This window comes from Mustela nigripes, chromosome X (genome assembly GCF_022355385.1).
Source record: "Mustela nigripes isolate SB6536 chromosome X, MUSNIG.SB6536, whole genome shotgun sequence".
Taxonomy (NCBI): Eukaryota; Metazoa; Chordata; class Mammalia; order Carnivora; family Mustelidae; genus Mustela; species Mustela nigripes.
Genome location: NC_081575.1, coordinates 81,292,814 through 81,309,944, shown reverse-complemented (window position 1 = coordinate 81,309,944; position 17,131 = coordinate 81,292,814). Strand labels below are relative to the sequence as shown.

The window sequence follows — 17,131 nt, the reverse complement described above, 5'->3', positions numbered from 1 at the left end:
TTCAGGCATTGGACATCAGGCAGCAAAGGATACTGGCCCTTGAGAGAAAGGAAACAAACAAAGTGAACCCTATGATTACTTCTGCTTACTGTTTGGAGAGTTTTCAGGTCATAGCACAGGCAGGGAGATTCTAGAGAGAGCCTGGCAGTCTCCCTGAATCAAGAACACAGAATGGAAAATTCAAGGAGCACAAGGTTATTAGATTTGCAGCACAGAGTAGAATGTGTGTGTGTGTGTGTGTGTGTGTGTGTGTGTGTGTGTGTGTAAAAGAGAAAGAATGCCACAAGCTCAAGCACTTTGGAAATACTCAGGAGGTTCTCCTTGGGTCTTCAGCTAGTACTGAGCAGCACATGTGTATAGGGAAACTACCTGAGGCTAGGGAATGCATCGCAAGAAATGAGCATGGAGAAAACATTCTGGAGCTCAAACAGGGCTGAGAGGGGTTCATCTCCCCCATATCCAGAGTAGAGAAACCTTGTAATACACGGGGTTTTGGGTACAGTGCTCAGAAGAGTAGTGCCTCTGTAGAGAACACTATTAGCCATAAATGACTGCTATGATCTACTGGGAAAAATTAAAAATAAAAATAAAATTTCCTGCCAGTCCAGGAAATCCTCTGCTTGAATATAGAAAAGATAGAAAACAGGTTTATTACTGAATAAGCATTAAACCAGACTGTGATACATTACAGACAATCTGCTAATGAGATTGTAAAGCCAGAAATAAATCCCATTCTTATGGATGTAATTTATTCATTACATACATGTTCTTAAAATAGATGGTAAATTGTCCTTATGTAAGAGGACCTGAAAGCAGTGTTTGCTATACGCTCTTCCATAGTTCATCCGAAGTTCACCTGGTAATTGGAGTAGCCATCTGTGCTGGTTAATTGCCTTTATCTAAAGGAAAAAGAAAACTTCTCTTTTTTTATTTCTACAATACGCAGGTGCTTACGGCTTAAAGCAAGGTGCTTAGGCTAAAATCCCAGGATGACAGAGAGAAATATGGGGACGCTATCTTCCTTGATGTGTACGTTTCAAAGAGATGGCTCCCAGTCCCTTAAGAAAAACAGTTCTGGGTTCCAAGGCTGGCAAGAGGCTTACTCCATCCTCAAAAAGATTTACATGCATATCAAAGGGACAGGAAGGATTCACAAACGCCACATTTCTCAGGAAATACTCTAAGAAAAAGTAGGGAGTAAAGTGCTCTTTCCTTTTTGGCAACAGGGTAAGTTCCATTTTATTTTTATTTACCCTTCCAGATTTTACCTTACAAAGGTTAAAAGCAAGACTCTTGCCAAATAACTTGCCTGCCTCCCAGAAAAAGCTAAAAATTATTCAAAGAAATACAGAAAAGTTCAGTACCAAACAACATGAAACTCACAATTTTGGCACCCCATAAAAATTTACCAGGTATACAAAGAAGCAGGAAAATATGACTTATAATAAGAAAACTATAATCAACAGTAATAGACCCCAAAATGACACAGATGATAAAATTAGTAGACAAAGCCATTAAAATAAATGTTAAAACATATTTCATATATGGAAAGCATATAGGAAAACCTGAGTACATTAAGTGGAGAAATGGAAGATATAAGTAAAAGTCCACATTGAATTTGCAGAGATGAAAATATATGTTTATAATATGAAAGCAACAATGTGACTCAAAAAGAAACACACAGGGCGCCTGGGTGGCTCAGTGGGTTAAGCCACTACCTTCGGCTCAGGTCATGATCTCGGGGTCCTGGGATCGAGTCCTGCATCGGGCTTTCTGCTCAGCAGGGAGCCTGCTTCCTCCTCTCTCTCTCTCTCTCTCTGCCTGCCTCTCTGCCTACTTGTGATCTCTCTCTGTCAAATAAATAAATAAATAATCTTTAAAAAAAAAAAAAGAAAGAAACACGCAGAAGAAAAATCTGAAAGTAAATGAACAGGACATTAGTGACCATGGGACAACTGCAAGCAACCGTAATACAGTTACGATTCTCAGGAGAGGAGAGAGAGAAGGGCAAAGAAAAACTATTAGGAGAAATAATGGCTAAAATGATCCCAAATATGATAAATCCTTAAGCTCACAAATCCAAGAAACAACAGACTCCAAGCACAAGAAAACTATAGTAAGGCACACCAACGTCAAGTTGCTCAAAAAAATACCGGTAAAGGAAAAAAAAAAAAAATCCTAAAAGGAACCAGAAAAAAGACACATTATGTGCAGAGGAACAAAAATAAAAATGATTCATATTTTTCACCAGAAACCAGATAAAGGCAGAAAACAGTGATGCAACATTTTTAAAGAGCTGGGAAAAAAAAACAAACAAACACTTCAACCTACAACCTAGGTATGCCTACCCAGCAGTAATATTTTCAAAAAGAAGGACAGATGAAGACCTTTGCAGACACACAGAAGTGGAAATAATCCTTCACCAGCAGCAGTACTACAAAAAAAAAAATGCTAAAGGATGTTTTTCAGGGATGCCTGGGTGGCTCAGTCATTAAGTGCATGCCTTCGGCTCAGGTCATGGTCCCAGGGTCCTGGGATGGAGCCCACATCGGGCTCCCTGCTCCTCAGGAAACCTGCTTTTCCCTTTCTCACTCCCCCTGCTTGTGTTCCCTCTTTCGCTGTCTCTCTCTCTGTCAAATGAATAGATAAAATCTTAAAAAAATAAAAATAAATAAAAGGATGTCTTTCAGGAAGAAAGAAAATACCAGGTGAAACCTGGATCTGCTAAAAAGAAATTAAGAGGTTGAGGGGAACCTGGGTGGTTCAGTCAGTTAAGCGTCTGCCTTCAGGTCTGGTCATGATCCCACGGGTCCTGAGATTGAGTCCCTCATTGGGCTCCCTGCTCAGTGAGGAGCCTGCTGCTCCCTCTGCCTGCTGCTCCCCCAGCTTGTGCTCTCTCTGACAAAGGAATAAATAAAATCTTAAAAAAAAATAAAAAAAGAAAGGTCTCAAGTAAATAACCTAAGCTTCCATTTTAGGAAACTAGAAAAAGAGAAGCAAATCAAACACATTAAACAGAAGAATAGAAATAATAAATATTAGGGAGGAAATCCCTTATTATAAAATTTAAAAAATAAGAAAAAAAATCAATGAAACCAAAAGCAGGTTCTTTCAAAAACATTAGTATAATTAATAAGCCTCCATTCAGGGGCTACTGGGTGGCTCAGTCGGTTAAGCATCTGCCTTCAGCTCAGGTATGACCCCAGGGTCCTGGGGTCAAGCCTTGCATCGGGCTCCCTGCTTAGTGGGGAGACTGCCTTTTCCTCTACCTGCCACTCCCCATGCTTGTGCTCTCTCTGTCTCTGACAAATGAATAAATAAAAAATCTTAAAAAAATGATAATGAGGAAATATTATGAACAACTTGATGCCAATAAATCCAGCCACATAGATAAAATGGACAAATAATATGAAAGATACAAACTACCAAAGTCCCTACTAGAATAATTAGTCTAAACTGACCCATAACTAATAAAGAAATCAAAGTTTTTTTTTTAATTTATTTTTATTTTGACAAATATCACAAGTAGGCAGAGAGGCAGGCAGAGAGAGAGGAGGAAGCAGGCTCCCTGTTGAGCAGAGAGCCTGATGTGGGGCTTGATCCCAGGACCCTGAGATCATGACCTGAGCTGAAGGCAGAGGCTTTAACCCACTGAGCCACCCAGATGCCCCCTGAAAATTTTTAAAAAGATTTTATTTATTTATTTGACAGACAGAGATCACCAGGAGGCAGAGAGGTAGGCAGAGAGAGAGGAAGGGAAGCAGTCTCCCCGCTGAGCAGAGAGCTCCATGCGGGGTTTGATCCCAGGACTCGGGGATAATGACCTGAGCCGAAGGTAGAGGCTTTAACCCACTGAGCCACCCAGGTGCCCCGAAACTGAATTTTTGTTGACAAAGTTCTCTACAAAGTAATCTCCTGCACAGATGGTGATAAATTCATTGATAAATTCTACCAAACATTTATGGGGAAAATAATACAAATTCTAAACAAACTCTTCTAGAATATAGAAGAGGGATACTCTCTAACTAATTATATATGACCAACTTTACTCTAATGCCCAAATGAGGCAAAACAAAAACAAAAACAAACTATAGACCAATATCCCTTCTAAGAATAGATACAAAAAAAATCAAATATATCATGAACAAGTAATTCATTTCAAGAATACCAGGAGGGTTCACTTTTTGAAAACCAATCAATATAATTCACAATATTTAAAGATGAATAAAATAACAAACCATATGATCATAGATTCACAAAGAGTATTTTACAAAATCCAACATCCCTTCATGATAAAAATTCTCAGCAAACAAGCAAAAGAAAGGCACCTTCTCAACCTATTAAAGAAAATCCACAGAAACCCTACATGTAACATCATACTTATGATGAAGAACGCAGTACTTTGACCCCAAGACTAGGAACAAGAGAAGAATGTCTGCTCTCCACTTAGATTCATTACTCTATTTGGGGTCCTAGCTGATGCAAGAAAGCAAGACAAAGAAATAAAAGGTATACAGAGGAGAAGCAAAGACTCAAAGCTCTCTTTTTAAGTCAGATGACATGAGAGTCTACAAAGACAATGCAAAGGAATTCACAAGAGGCTATTAGGACTAGCGAGTTTAGCAATGTTTAGATGAATATACAAAATAGATCAATATACAAAAATCACTTGCATTTCTAATTATTATCTACAATATCAATACCAACATCAATCAAGAATTGAATTTAAAAATCTATACTATTAACTGTGGCACAAAATACTTAGAAATCTTACAAAGTATGGACCAGTTCTGTGCATTGAGAACGAGAAAACATCAGTGAAAGAAATTACAAAATACCCGAATAAATTGAAAGGTATATCGTGATCATGGATATGAAGTCTCAATATTGTTAATTGTCCATTGTCTCCAAATGGAACTAGTGATTCAATGTAATCTCAACCAAAATTCTATCAGAATCTTTTTAGAAACTGACAAGCTGATTCTAAAACTCACATTAATTTCCAGAACTCCAAATAGTCAAATACTTTTTTTTAAAAAGGAAAATGCAATTGATTGATTGTACAGTGAGAGAGGGAACACAAGCAGGGGGAGAGGGAGAGGGAGAAGCAGGCTTCCCGTGGAGCAGGGAGTCTGATGTGGGGCTGGATCCCAGGACCCTGGGATCATAACCTGAGCTGAAGGCAGATGCTTAATGACTGAGCTACCCACGTGCCCCATCAACAGAGACTTTTTTAAAAAAAAGATTTATTTATTTGACAGATAGAGGTCACAAGTAGCCAGAGAGGCAGGCAGAGAGAGAAGGGGAAGCAGGCTCCCCGCTGAGCAGAGAGCCCGATGTGGGGCTCGATTCCTGGACCCCGGGATCATGACCTGAGCTGAAGTCAGAGGCTTTAACCCACTGAGCCACCCAGGCGCCCCTCAACAGAGACTTTTTACATTAATTCTGATTTTTAAAAATACTTTATTAAACTATTATTTTATTATTGAGGTTTTGGTTTCTGTATAAATCTTCTAAATCTTTTTCCAGCTTGATTGAAATATAATTGATATATAACACTGTGAAAGTTTAAGGTTTACAAGGTAATGATTTGATGCACACAATTTTGGAAAAGGAAAATGAAGTTAGAATATTTATGATGAGTGACTTTAAGACTTATTATAAAGATACAGTAATCAAGACGGTATGGTATTGGCATGAATATAGGTAAATAGATCAATGGAACAGTTTAGAGTCCAAAAATAGGCAGACAGAAATGATTTCTGACAAAAATGGAAAGGTAATTCATTAGAGAAAGGACAGTATTTTCAATAAATAGTGTTCAAATAATTAGATCTCCAAATGCAAAAAAAAAAAAAAAAAAAAAAAGCTTTGATGCTTGCCTCTTTCCATTTATAAAAACTAACTCAAAATCTCCAGATGGTCATACACCTAAATGAAAAACCTAAAGCTTTAGTAAAAACTAAAAAAACCCAGAAGATATAAAACTTCTTTAAGAAAACATTGTAGAAAAAATGTTCTAACCTTGAGTTTGGCACATATTTCTCATATATAACACCGAAAGCATGGTTCACAGAGAAATAAATTGCACTCCATTAAATTTAAAGCTGTTCTTCAAATTTAGGAAATTTAAAGGAAATTTAAATTAGGACATTTGGGAAAGTGAAATGTTAGGAAAGTGAGCAGACAAACCTCAGACAGGAATAAAATATTTGCAAGTCCACACTTAACAAAGGACTTGTAACCAAAATATATAGAGAACTTTCAAAGCTGAATAGACCAGTAACCATTAAATAAATCATATTGATAGTTAAAAAAAAAAAAAAACACAGCTCCCCTTAGAGAAAGTCACAAGACCAAAATGACTTTACCAATGTTTTTTTTTTAAACTAGCCTTCAAAAATATAACTTCTGTTGGTGAATAAGAAAAACGTATCTATTTTTTGAGCCTAGAATAATTCCTTTTTAAAGAGATTTGAGAGTGCGAGCAAGTGAGAGAGAATCTGTAGTAGGCTCCAGGCCCAGCTCAGAGCCCACCTGGGGCTCCACATGGGGCTCAGTCTAAGGACCCTGAGATCATGACCTGAGCTGAAATCAAGAGTTGGATGTTTAACAGACTGAGACATCCAGGCGTCCCATGAGCCTAGAATAATCTTGATAGCCAAACGTGACTATGACAGTGCATAAAAAATTTTTTATAGGCTAATCTTGATTGCAAGCATAAATAAAAACTCCTAGGTAAAATACAAATGGTTTTATTTCCTTAAATACATTAAAAAAATATGAGCAAGTAAGGGTGCTTGGGTGGCTCAGTTGGCAAGCATCTGCCTTTGGCTCAGGTCATGATCTCAGGGTTCTAGGAACAAGCCTTGGGCTCCCTGCTAGACGGGAAGTCTGTTTCTCCCTCTTCTACTCCCCCTGCTTGTGTTCCCTCTCTCACTGTGCCTCTCTCTGTCAAATAAATAAATAAAATCTTAAAAAATATACAAGCAAGTAGGGTTTATCCCATTATTTCAAGAGTAAGCTTAATTAAAGAATCTGTATTAACAGATTCACCACATGAATAGATAAAAAGGAGAAAAACCGTATGATCATCTTAGTTGTAGGAAAAGAAATCAGTACAATTAAACACCCATTCATAACTTAAGAACAAACAACAAAATGCAATGATACAGAGGTGAAAAAGGGTACCTACCTTAAATTTACAAAAGTAGGCATTACCTAATGTCATTGTCACCCAACATTATACTGCAGGTTCTAACAAATGCACTAAGATGATAAAAAGAAAGAAAACAGGAAGATTGGAAAAGGAGGTAAAAGTAATTCACAGATGACACGGCTGTCTATGTAAAAAATCTACAAGAATCTGGGGCACCTGGGTGGCTCAGTGGGTTAAAGCCTCTGCCTTTGGCTCAGGTCGTGATCGAGCCCTGCATCAGGCTCTCTGCTCAGCAGTGAACCTGCTTCCCCCCTCTCTCTTTCTGTTGCTCTTTCTGTCTGCCTCTCTGCCTACTTGTGATCTCTGTCTGTCAAATAAATGAATAAAATCTTAAAAAAAAACTACAAGAATCTATAAATAAACTATTAGAATAAGAAGTCAACAAGGTTGCTATGTACAAGAGTTTCCTGCAAATGTCAATAGCATTCCTACAGTAGCAACTAGCAGTTAAAATATAATTGTAGGGGTGCCTGGGTGGCTCAGTAGGTTAAGCCACTGCCTTAGGCTCAGCTCATGATGCCAGGGTCCTGGGACTGAGCCCCACATTGAGCTCCTTGCTCAGCAGGAGGGTCTGCTTCTCCCTCTCCGTCTGCTGCTCCCCCTGTTTGTGTTCTCTCTCTCTCTCTCTCTCTCGCTGTCAATTAAATAAACAAAATCTTTTTAAAAAATGCAATTGTAAAGGAAGATCTCATTTGCAATGGAAAAAACCTTTAGGAATAAATCCCAAACCGTTATTTTACTTAAAGTAATATATATGATTTCAAATTTATTTCTATCTAATTATCTATACTTTTATGTCCACTTAATCAAAATTTTTAGTATCTACTATGTGCCAGGCACTGTTTTTAGGACCAGAGATGTAGACATGAATGTAGAGGTTTTGTAGCTTCCACGAAACTTACATCCTAGCAGGAGTGAGTGATAATAAATAAGGTGAGTAAACTTTATAGCCTTGGAAAAAGTGCTTGAAGAAAAATAAATCAAGTTAAAGGTGGTATTTTAGGAGTGGTAGAAGGGAAGGAGAAGACATGAGCAGGGACCCAGGTGAAGTGGGAAGCTTGCCAAGGCACTGGGAGGGGATGTGAGGAGGGGTGAGGAGGGAAGGGAGAACTTTCCAGCAGAGGGAGTGGCAAGTGCAAAGGCCCCAAACTGGGAACAGCATGGCAGTTCTAAAAGTGCAACACAGGGGTGCCTGGGTAGCTCAGTCACTGGGCGTCTGCCTTCTGCTCAGGTCATGACCCCAGGGTTCTGGGATGGAGCCCCGCATTGGGCTCCTGGCTCCGTGGAGAGCATGCTTCTCCCTCTGCCTGCTGCTCCCCCTGCTTGTACTTGTTCACTCTCTCTTCTCTCTGCCAAATATATAATTAAATCTTTTAAAAAATAAAAGATCAACACAAATTGAGTGTGTTTAGAGGAGAATTACGGAAGGAATAGGTCATAGAGCCTTTCTTTTTAAAAGTTATTTTAAAAATTCAAGTATAATTATCATATATGTTATATTAGTTTCAGGTGTACAGTAATGATTCGACTCTTCTATACAGGACTCAGTGCTCATCAAGGTAAGTTCACTCTTCATCCCCATCCCCTATTTCACCCATCCCCCACCCACCTCCCCTTTGGTAGCCACATTTGTTTTCTGCAGTTAAAAGGCTGGTTTTGTTTGCTTGTCTCTTTTTCCTTTGTTCATTTGTTTTGTTTCTTAGCTTGCACCTATAAGTGAAATCATATGCTTTTGACTTTCCATAGAGCTTTTCTTGTAAGCCATGGTAAGGAGTACACATTTTTGTTTGAGCAAGAGGGGTAAGCCATTAAATGGTTTGGAACACAGCAGTAGCTCAATTTGGTTTGTTATGAAAGGATCCCTTTGACTTCTGTGTTGTGAATAGCATATAAGGTGGCAAGGGTAGAATCAGAGAGGCTAGTATGGAGAATATTACGGTAATCTGAGTTGGAAATCATGGTGTTTAAGAACAGCAAGGTAGTGGTGGAGGAGATGAGAAGGGGGTAGGATTCTGGGTATATTTTGGAAAGCAAGCCAAAAGGATTTGCTCATAGATTGGATGTGGGGTGTGAGAATAACAAATGAACAAAAGAGAATCGGATAGAATTAGGGTTACAGTTATGGCCAAAGTATTTTGGCTTGAGTAAATGGAAGGGAGTTTCCCATCAACCGAGATGGGGCATGTTGGGGATAGAACAAATGTTCTAGGAAAATTCCTTGAAAAATCAGGGGTACAGTGTTGAACATCCTAAGATTGAGACATCTGCTAGACATCTGAGTCGAGATGTCAAGAGGGCAGTTAGATGCATGATCTGGAAGGAGATAGGTGAGATACTATGTTTAGGGAGAAAAGTTTTGGAAGTCAAGGTCTATTAATGCTGAAACCATGAGGCTGAATCAACTCACCTGGGGAACGAACGCAGAAAAGAGGAATAAGAACCCTTAGGTAGTTGAGCACCCTCTTAACCATTTTGTTCTAGCACAGGTAGGTTTTGAGATCTAAGTGGTGGACTCTACATTTTTTCCCCATTCACTTTGGGATTTTCTGTTTGTCAATGTCAACATGTTTCCCTACTTGTGTTGGAAATGCCACTGTGTCCCTTCTGTCTGCCATCTTCAGCCTCTCTTTGCTAGATCAAGTAATTTCCTTACCTGCAGTCAGTCGTCAGCCTAGTCCCAGTTCCTGACACATTTCATACTGGAAGCCCAAAGGGCTCCAGAAATATCAAGATCTTAAAAAAAAATTGCAAGATCTTCCTCAGTGGGCCTTAGGACTGAGGGACTTCCCTGTTGGCTGGGAATAAAATGCCTTTCTCTGGGATGCTACATCTCCATTAGTAGGAGTGAAGGCCAAGGCCTGAATGCTTACCCATTTCTCCCTCTGAACACTCACACATCGGCCACCACTTGCTGTCTTAATAGTACCAGAACCTAGTTCTTTATGCCCTTCGACCTTGTTTATGTCAGTCATCACAAGACCCTAGGACTCCTGGGTAACCCTCTGCTCATCTCATGTCCTAATCCCATACAACTTTGTGTATTTACCTAACATATCCCCACCTCTTAGCCCCCTCCAGATCCTGAAATCCCCTACTGTGCCTTCTGGAACCATAGTCCTGCTTTGCTCAGGACCATTCCTTTATCCATGGTATACCCTTTAACATGTGGCATTCTCAAATGTCCCAGATCAGATAATAAATTATACAGTCAAAATAGTTAGCAAAGTTCCCTCTAGTCTTTCCCTGTTTACCAAATGCTTCCCTCACCTTCTTGATCTGACTGAAATCTGGATCTACCCAAGGACCTTATAGCCCAATGCCACAGCTTGTGGTCCCTCACGGCCACTTCCAAAATCATTCTCCCTTTCTTCTAATTGAAAATCCCCATCTTTGAATTCCCTGTCACAGAATATATTATTTATATGATATAATATGTAATATATATGACTATATTTTTGTATCCTACCTTGGGGTAGTTCCCTATAGACCCTTAGGTGCCACTCCAATTTCTCAAAGATTTTTGCTTTTGTCTCACTGTCACTTTCTCCAATGAATCCTGTTCTAATTCTTTGTGATTTCAATATCTCAAAAACTGATCCTCCCAACAGCCCAGGCTCCAATTTCTTGAAATCCACTCTTCCAGTTTTGTCTTCTACCTAATCACAGTCATTTGCCTCCATCATGTTATTACCAATAATTTCTACTTCTCTCCTCTATCCCCAGAGCTGAACATGGTTGGAGAAAAACACAAAATGACATTTTCTCTTTAAATTCAAGACCACGAACCTGAAGTGGGCACTTAATGTTGCCAGGAAATCACATAATATTATCCTGGTCCATTTGCTCTCCCAGTTTCCTAGACAACTATTTCATATCTTCTCATCTCCCTTCAAACCTCTAACACCTCCACACCCGTCCTCACTCTCAGATTCTGACCTTGCTTCTGATTTCACTGAGCAAGCAGAGACAATTAGAAAACAAAGCCCACAAATTTCCACTGCTGCATCTACCCACCTGCCTAAATCTATGGGTATATTCTATCCTTTTCTCCTGCGACTGTGGATGAACAGTTCTGCTCCCAGCTGAGTCACCCCTCCACTTTTTGCTTGACCCCCTACTCTTCTGACACCCACTCCCCTCTGTTCCCCCCCCCCACATGTTCTTTTCCATCAGCTTCACCATGCTATTAGTACTCCCACTAAAAGATTTAAAATGTCTTCTTTTGAGCCACTTTCCCTTGCTCACAATTGACCCTATGTCTCTCTTCTCCTTTATAGCAAGCTCCTCACTAGGATTATCTATACTTGATGTCTACAGTTCCTCTCCTTCATCTTTATTTTATTTTATTTTATTTTATTTTATTTTAAATATTTTAGTTCTTTATTTGAGACAGAGAGAGAGAGCACAAGTAGGGCAAACAGTAGGCAGAGGGAGAAGGAGAAGCAGGTTACCCACTGAGCAGAGAGCCCAGTGCTGGCCTCGATCCCAGGATTCTGGGATCATGACCTGAACCGAAGGCAGCCCCTTAACCAACTCAGGCATCCAGGCTCCCCTCCCCTCTCTTTATTTTAAAGATTTTATTTATTCATTTCAGAGAAAGAGAGAGAGAGAGAGAGAGAGAGATAGAAACACAAGTGGGGAAGAGGGGCAGAGGGAGAGAGAGAAACAGACTCCCCACTGAGCAGAGAGCCTGAGGCGGGGCTCCATCCCAGGACCTTGAGATCATGACCTTAGCCAAAGGCAGACAACTAGCTGAGCCACTCAGGTGCCCCTCCCCTTCTTTTAAAGTATTTTTTTTTAAAGATTTTATTTATTTATTTGACAGACAGAGATCACAAGCAGGTAGAGAGGCAGGCAGAGAGAGAGAAGGAGGAAGCAGCTCCCCACTAAGCAGGGAGCCCGATGTGGGACTCGATCCCAGGACCCTGAGATCATGACCTGAGTCGAAAGCAGAGGCTTAACCCTCTGAGCCACCCAGGCACCCTTTTTAAAGTATTTTTATTTTGAAATTATTATAGATTCACAGGAAGTTGTAAAACACTAGAGAGGTCCTTTGTAAACTTCGCCCAGATTCCCCCCCCGAGTCATATCTTACAAACCACAGTAGAATATTGAATCCAGGAAACTGACATTTGGACAAAGCATGTGAATAGTTCTATGACATTTTATCACATGTGTAGATTTGTGCAACCACGCAACCAGGATACAGAATGGTTCTATCACCATGAAGATCTCTCTGCTACCACTGCTTTGTTGTCACACCCACTCTCCTCCCTCCACCATCCTTAGGTCCTGGCGACCAGTAATCTGTTCTCCATCTCTATATTAAATTTTTTACATTCACCATAATGTCCTTGAGATCCATTTAAGTTATTGCATGTACGATCTATTCTCCTCCTTCTCTCCTCTTTCCATGTGTGTTACACAAAAAGGGGGTGGAGGGGCGCCTGGTGGCTCATTAGGTTAAGCGTCTGCATTCGGCTCAGGTCATGAGCCCAGAGTGCTGGGATCAAGTCCCCTGTGGGATCCTCCAGAACTGGGACCCTGCCGCCTTGGAATTCTGCCCTGTGCAGCAGGCACATGCCCCCAAACTGTCCTTGGCTTCCGACAGATATATGTACACCATGAAGTTACTGTCTCAAGCAGACATGCTGAAGCCCAGCTGGGTGTTGTCCACCAGGAAGTCCACGCTGATCACCTCCAGAGGCCTGGGGTCCCGGGACTGGAGGCTCGCCATCTTGCTGTCTTCTCGGTAGTGTAGCTGGGAGTGTAGCGGGGTGAAGAGCTTCACGCTGATGCTCTGGTGGAAGGATCTCGGGATTTCAATGAATCCAGTGTCCCTCAGCTCTCCGGCTTCCAGGCTCCCCCAGGAAACTCTCCTGGCCAAGGACGCACACCAGGGGCCAGCGACAATGACACTGAGCGATGGGGCCCCGTCTGTTCCTTCTCATACAGGACCTTGAACTCGTTCTAGGTCACATGGTAAGCGTATGTTTATTTTTTTCAGAAACTGCTAAACTATTTTCCACAGCAGCCGGACCATTTTGCTTCCCGCCAGAAATGTCTGAAACAGGGCTTCTGCATATCCTTGCCAGCATTTAGTATTATTGCTGTTTACTTAGTCTGGCAGTCCCAGTAGGTATGCAGCGATCCTTCATCTAAGTCCTAATATGCATTTCCCTGAGGGCTGGTGTAGTCGACCATCTTTTCATTTGTTTATTTACCCTCTGCATATCCTTTTCAGTCAAATGCTTCTTCCTGTCTTTTGCTCCTTTTCTAATTGGGTTGTTTGTTTTCTTTTACTGTTCAATTTTGAGTGTTCTTTATATATTCCATTCTTTTAGCCCTCGAAAAGTGCTGTGCCACTTTCTTCAGGCCTCCACGGTTTGTGCTGAGAAATGTGCCAATGGTTTTGTCAGCCTAAGTAAGGTGTCATTTCTCACTTGGTGCTTTCAAGATTTTTACTTTGTCTTTACTTTTCAGAAGTTTGATTACCATGTGTCTTGGCATGGATTTGTTTGGGTTTATTTTGTTTGTGATTTGCTCTGCTACTGAACCTGTAGGTTGATGTCTTTCCCCAAATTTGGGAAATTTTTAGTTATTGTAGCTTTCCGTCCTTAAATTTCCATTTGGTTCTCCTTAATGTCATCTGTTTTTTTGTTGAGACCTCCTACTTTTTCATTGATTTCAAATCTGTTCTGGAACCACTCTGAAGCATTTTTATGTCGAATGCTTTAGAAATGCTTGTAATATAATTCCAACATCAGCATCACATAGATCTTGGTGTCTGTTTACTGATTTTTATTAGTAAGATTTTCCTGTTTCTTGTTATGACAAGTGATTTTTATTTGTATCCTGGAAGTTTTGGTTGTTACGTTATGAGACTTTTGATCTTTTATTTAAAAAGGTTTTATTTATGTATTTGAGAGCGAGAGTGAGAGAGAAAGTGCAGGCGCGCTTGCACACGTGCAAGCAAGACAGGGCAGGGCAGAGGGAGAAGGGAATTCCTCGGTGAGCCGGGAACTCAACCTGGGGCTTGATCCCAGGACCTCAAGATCATGACCTGAGCTGAAGCCAGATACTTAACCCATTGAACCACCCAGGTGCCCTGAGACTTTTGATCTTATTTAAATCTTCTGTTTAGCTGATCTCCCCTGATACCCTGTCAGGAAGGGAGTGCCACATTGCTACAGCTAGTTGGATGTAGAAGACATTATTTCCTACCTTATTTTCAGCATGGTCAGGAGAGGCACCTGGTTACTATTGGGAATAGGTGAGAATTGAAGCTCCCCACTAGGCCTCCATTGACACCACTCAAGCACTGTGTCATTCATCAGGCTCCAAGGTCCCTAGTCAGTTTTCTTTCTGTTTCTCTTTCAAAACATTTTTCACTTTGTTTTATATATACCATCCAGGGGTTTTACTTAGTTGGAGGAGGAGGGTTAGGTGTGTTTGCTTCATCTTATGAACTGAAATGTTTCCTTTTCCATTTTCTCTTAAACCCATTCTTACCCAACTTCTATCTTTCATGGCACTACCAAAATTGGTCTTGTCAAAGTCACCAGTAATTTTCACATTGCCAAATCCAATGTTGTCTTTATTTTTACTTGATCCATCAGCTACATTAAACTTGGTTGATCGCTCTTTTTTTTGAAAGATTTTATTTATTTATTTGAGAGAGAGAGAGAGAGAGAGCGAGCGAGCACAGGCAGGGGGATCAGCAGAGGGAGAAGGAGAAGTAGACTTCCCGCTGAGCAGGGAGCCCATGGAGGGGCTCCATCCCAGGCCCCTGGGACCATGACCCCAGCCAAAGGCAGACGCTTAACTGACTGAGCCACCCAGGCTCCCCTAAACTTGGTTGATCTTTCTTCCTAAAACACTTTTTTCACTGGTGCCTGGGTGGTTCTGTTGGTTAAGCAGCCCACGCTTGATTTCAACTCAGGTCAAGGTCTCAGAGTCCTGGGATCGTGTCCTGCATCTGGTGCCCCTGCTCAGTGGAGCCTCTGCTCCTTCTCCTCCTTCACCCCCCTCTCTCTGTATCAAATAAATAAAGAAATCTTAAAAAAACACACTTTCTTCACTTGTTTCCAGGACACCAAACCACTCAGGATTTCTTCTATCGCATGGCTTTTCTTTCTTAGTTTTCTTTTCAGTTCCTCCTTGGCTTCCTGATTACTTCCTGTAGACGTATTCCAGGGTTCTGTCTCGTCCTGGGCTCTCCTGTGTCTCTGTCTCCGTTGGTCATCTGATCCGATTTCATGGCTTTAAACGCCATCTACTGTCAGCCTTCAAATTTGTATCTTTGGTGCAAAACTTACCCCTAAACTACTATATACAACTTGTATATCCACTTGCCTATTTAATATCTCCACTTGGGCATATAACACATAATTCAAAATGTAAAATGTAAAAAACAAAACTTCTGATCTCCACCTTCCCCAGAGCTGCTTGTCCTTCATTATTCCTCATTGCTCAGGCCACAAACCTTGGGCTCCTTCTTGACATCCCTCTTTCTCTAACACCTCACATCTAATCCATCAGCAAATCCTGATGGTGCCACCTTGAAAGTAAATACACAGTCTGACCAATTCTGATCATCCTCACTGCTATGTCTTTGGTCCAAGCTACCATTATCTCTTGTCCGGATTGCTGAAAGAACCTCTTAACTTGTGCTTCTCCCTCTCACTGAACACAGTAGCCACGGCAATCCTTTTAAGAGAGAAGTCAATCAAATCACCCCTTTTTTGAACCCTTCCCATGACTCCCAAGCCGAGGCTCAAGCAAGAGTAAAATCAAAGTCCTGTGCCAGCCTCTATGATCCATCCCACCGTGAGTTCTCTGACCTCATCACCAACCAATCTCTCTCTCCCATCACACTAGCCTCCTCACTATTCCCAGTCACACCAGGCATGCTCCCTTCTAAGAGCCTTCACACTTGCTTTCTCTCTGCCTGCAGTACTCTTTCTCTATGTTCCCACATGAACTATTCTCATGCTTGCTAAAGGTTCTTTTTCAAGTGTCAGCTTCTCTCAAAGCTTTCTCTGACTCCTCTATTTTAAATTGTAACCCGCTCTCCAGATCTCTCCATACCTCTTTGCAGATTCTTTTTTTTACCTTACCTCCGACATATACTATATAATATTCTTATTTATCTTGTTCATCCTCTGTCTTCACTGCCCTCCAAAGAGTATAAGCTCAGTGAGGGCATGGACTTCGTTGTTGTTGTTCACTGCTGCATTTTCTGTATCTGGAACAGTATGGCACGTGGTAAGTCCCAGTGTATAGCAAATGAATATGTAGTCTGACTTTGGTTGCAGTGTCCCAGTTCTTTTTTTTTTTAAATTGTTAAATATTTTATTTATTTATTTGCAGGGAGAGGGAGAGAGATAGAACACAAGCAGGAAGGCATGGCAGGCAGAGGGAGAAACAGGCAGGGCACCTGATGTAGGACTCAATCCCAGGACCCTGGGATCATGACCTGAGCTGAAGATAGATGCTTAACTGACTGAGCCACCCAAGCATCCCTGTAGTGTCCCAGTTCTAACTGGTAATGGCTGCTTCATTTTTCACGGACTTGGAATCTTATAGTTTTATTTTATTATTATTATTTTACCTCCATGACATCTTAGAGTCAACTTATCTATTTTGCGACTGTTGTTAGATTCCGAAGGTTGTCAGAATAATAGACCAGTAGTAACAAAAAGTAGAATGCGTTCTTGTCATATTTGTATCTACTTTAATAAATAACCATTCTGCATAGGCTAAAGCACAGTCAGGTAAAGACAAATACCATATAATTTCACTCAAAAGTGGAAGTTAAGAAAAAAAAAAAAAACAAATGAACAAATGGAAAAAAGAGAGAAACAAACCCCAAAACAGACTCTTAACTACAGAGAACAAAGAAGTGGTTCC

The 17,131-nt window shown here is 40.7% G+C and overlaps 1 long non-coding RNA gene across 1 annotated transcript in view; it reads left to right on the top strand.

Annotated features, from left to right (window-relative positions):
• LOC132007716 (uncharacterized) overlaps positions 1-17,131 on the top strand; it is a 50,815-nt gene that overhangs the window by 23,519 nt on the left and 10,165 nt on the right. Inside the window, exon 2 of the long non-coding RNA XR_009401420.1 lies at positions 8,723-8,778. This is a non-coding gene — a long non-coding RNA (uncharacterized LOC132007716). The remainder of the gene's footprint in view (positions 1-8,722; positions 8,779-17,131) is intronic.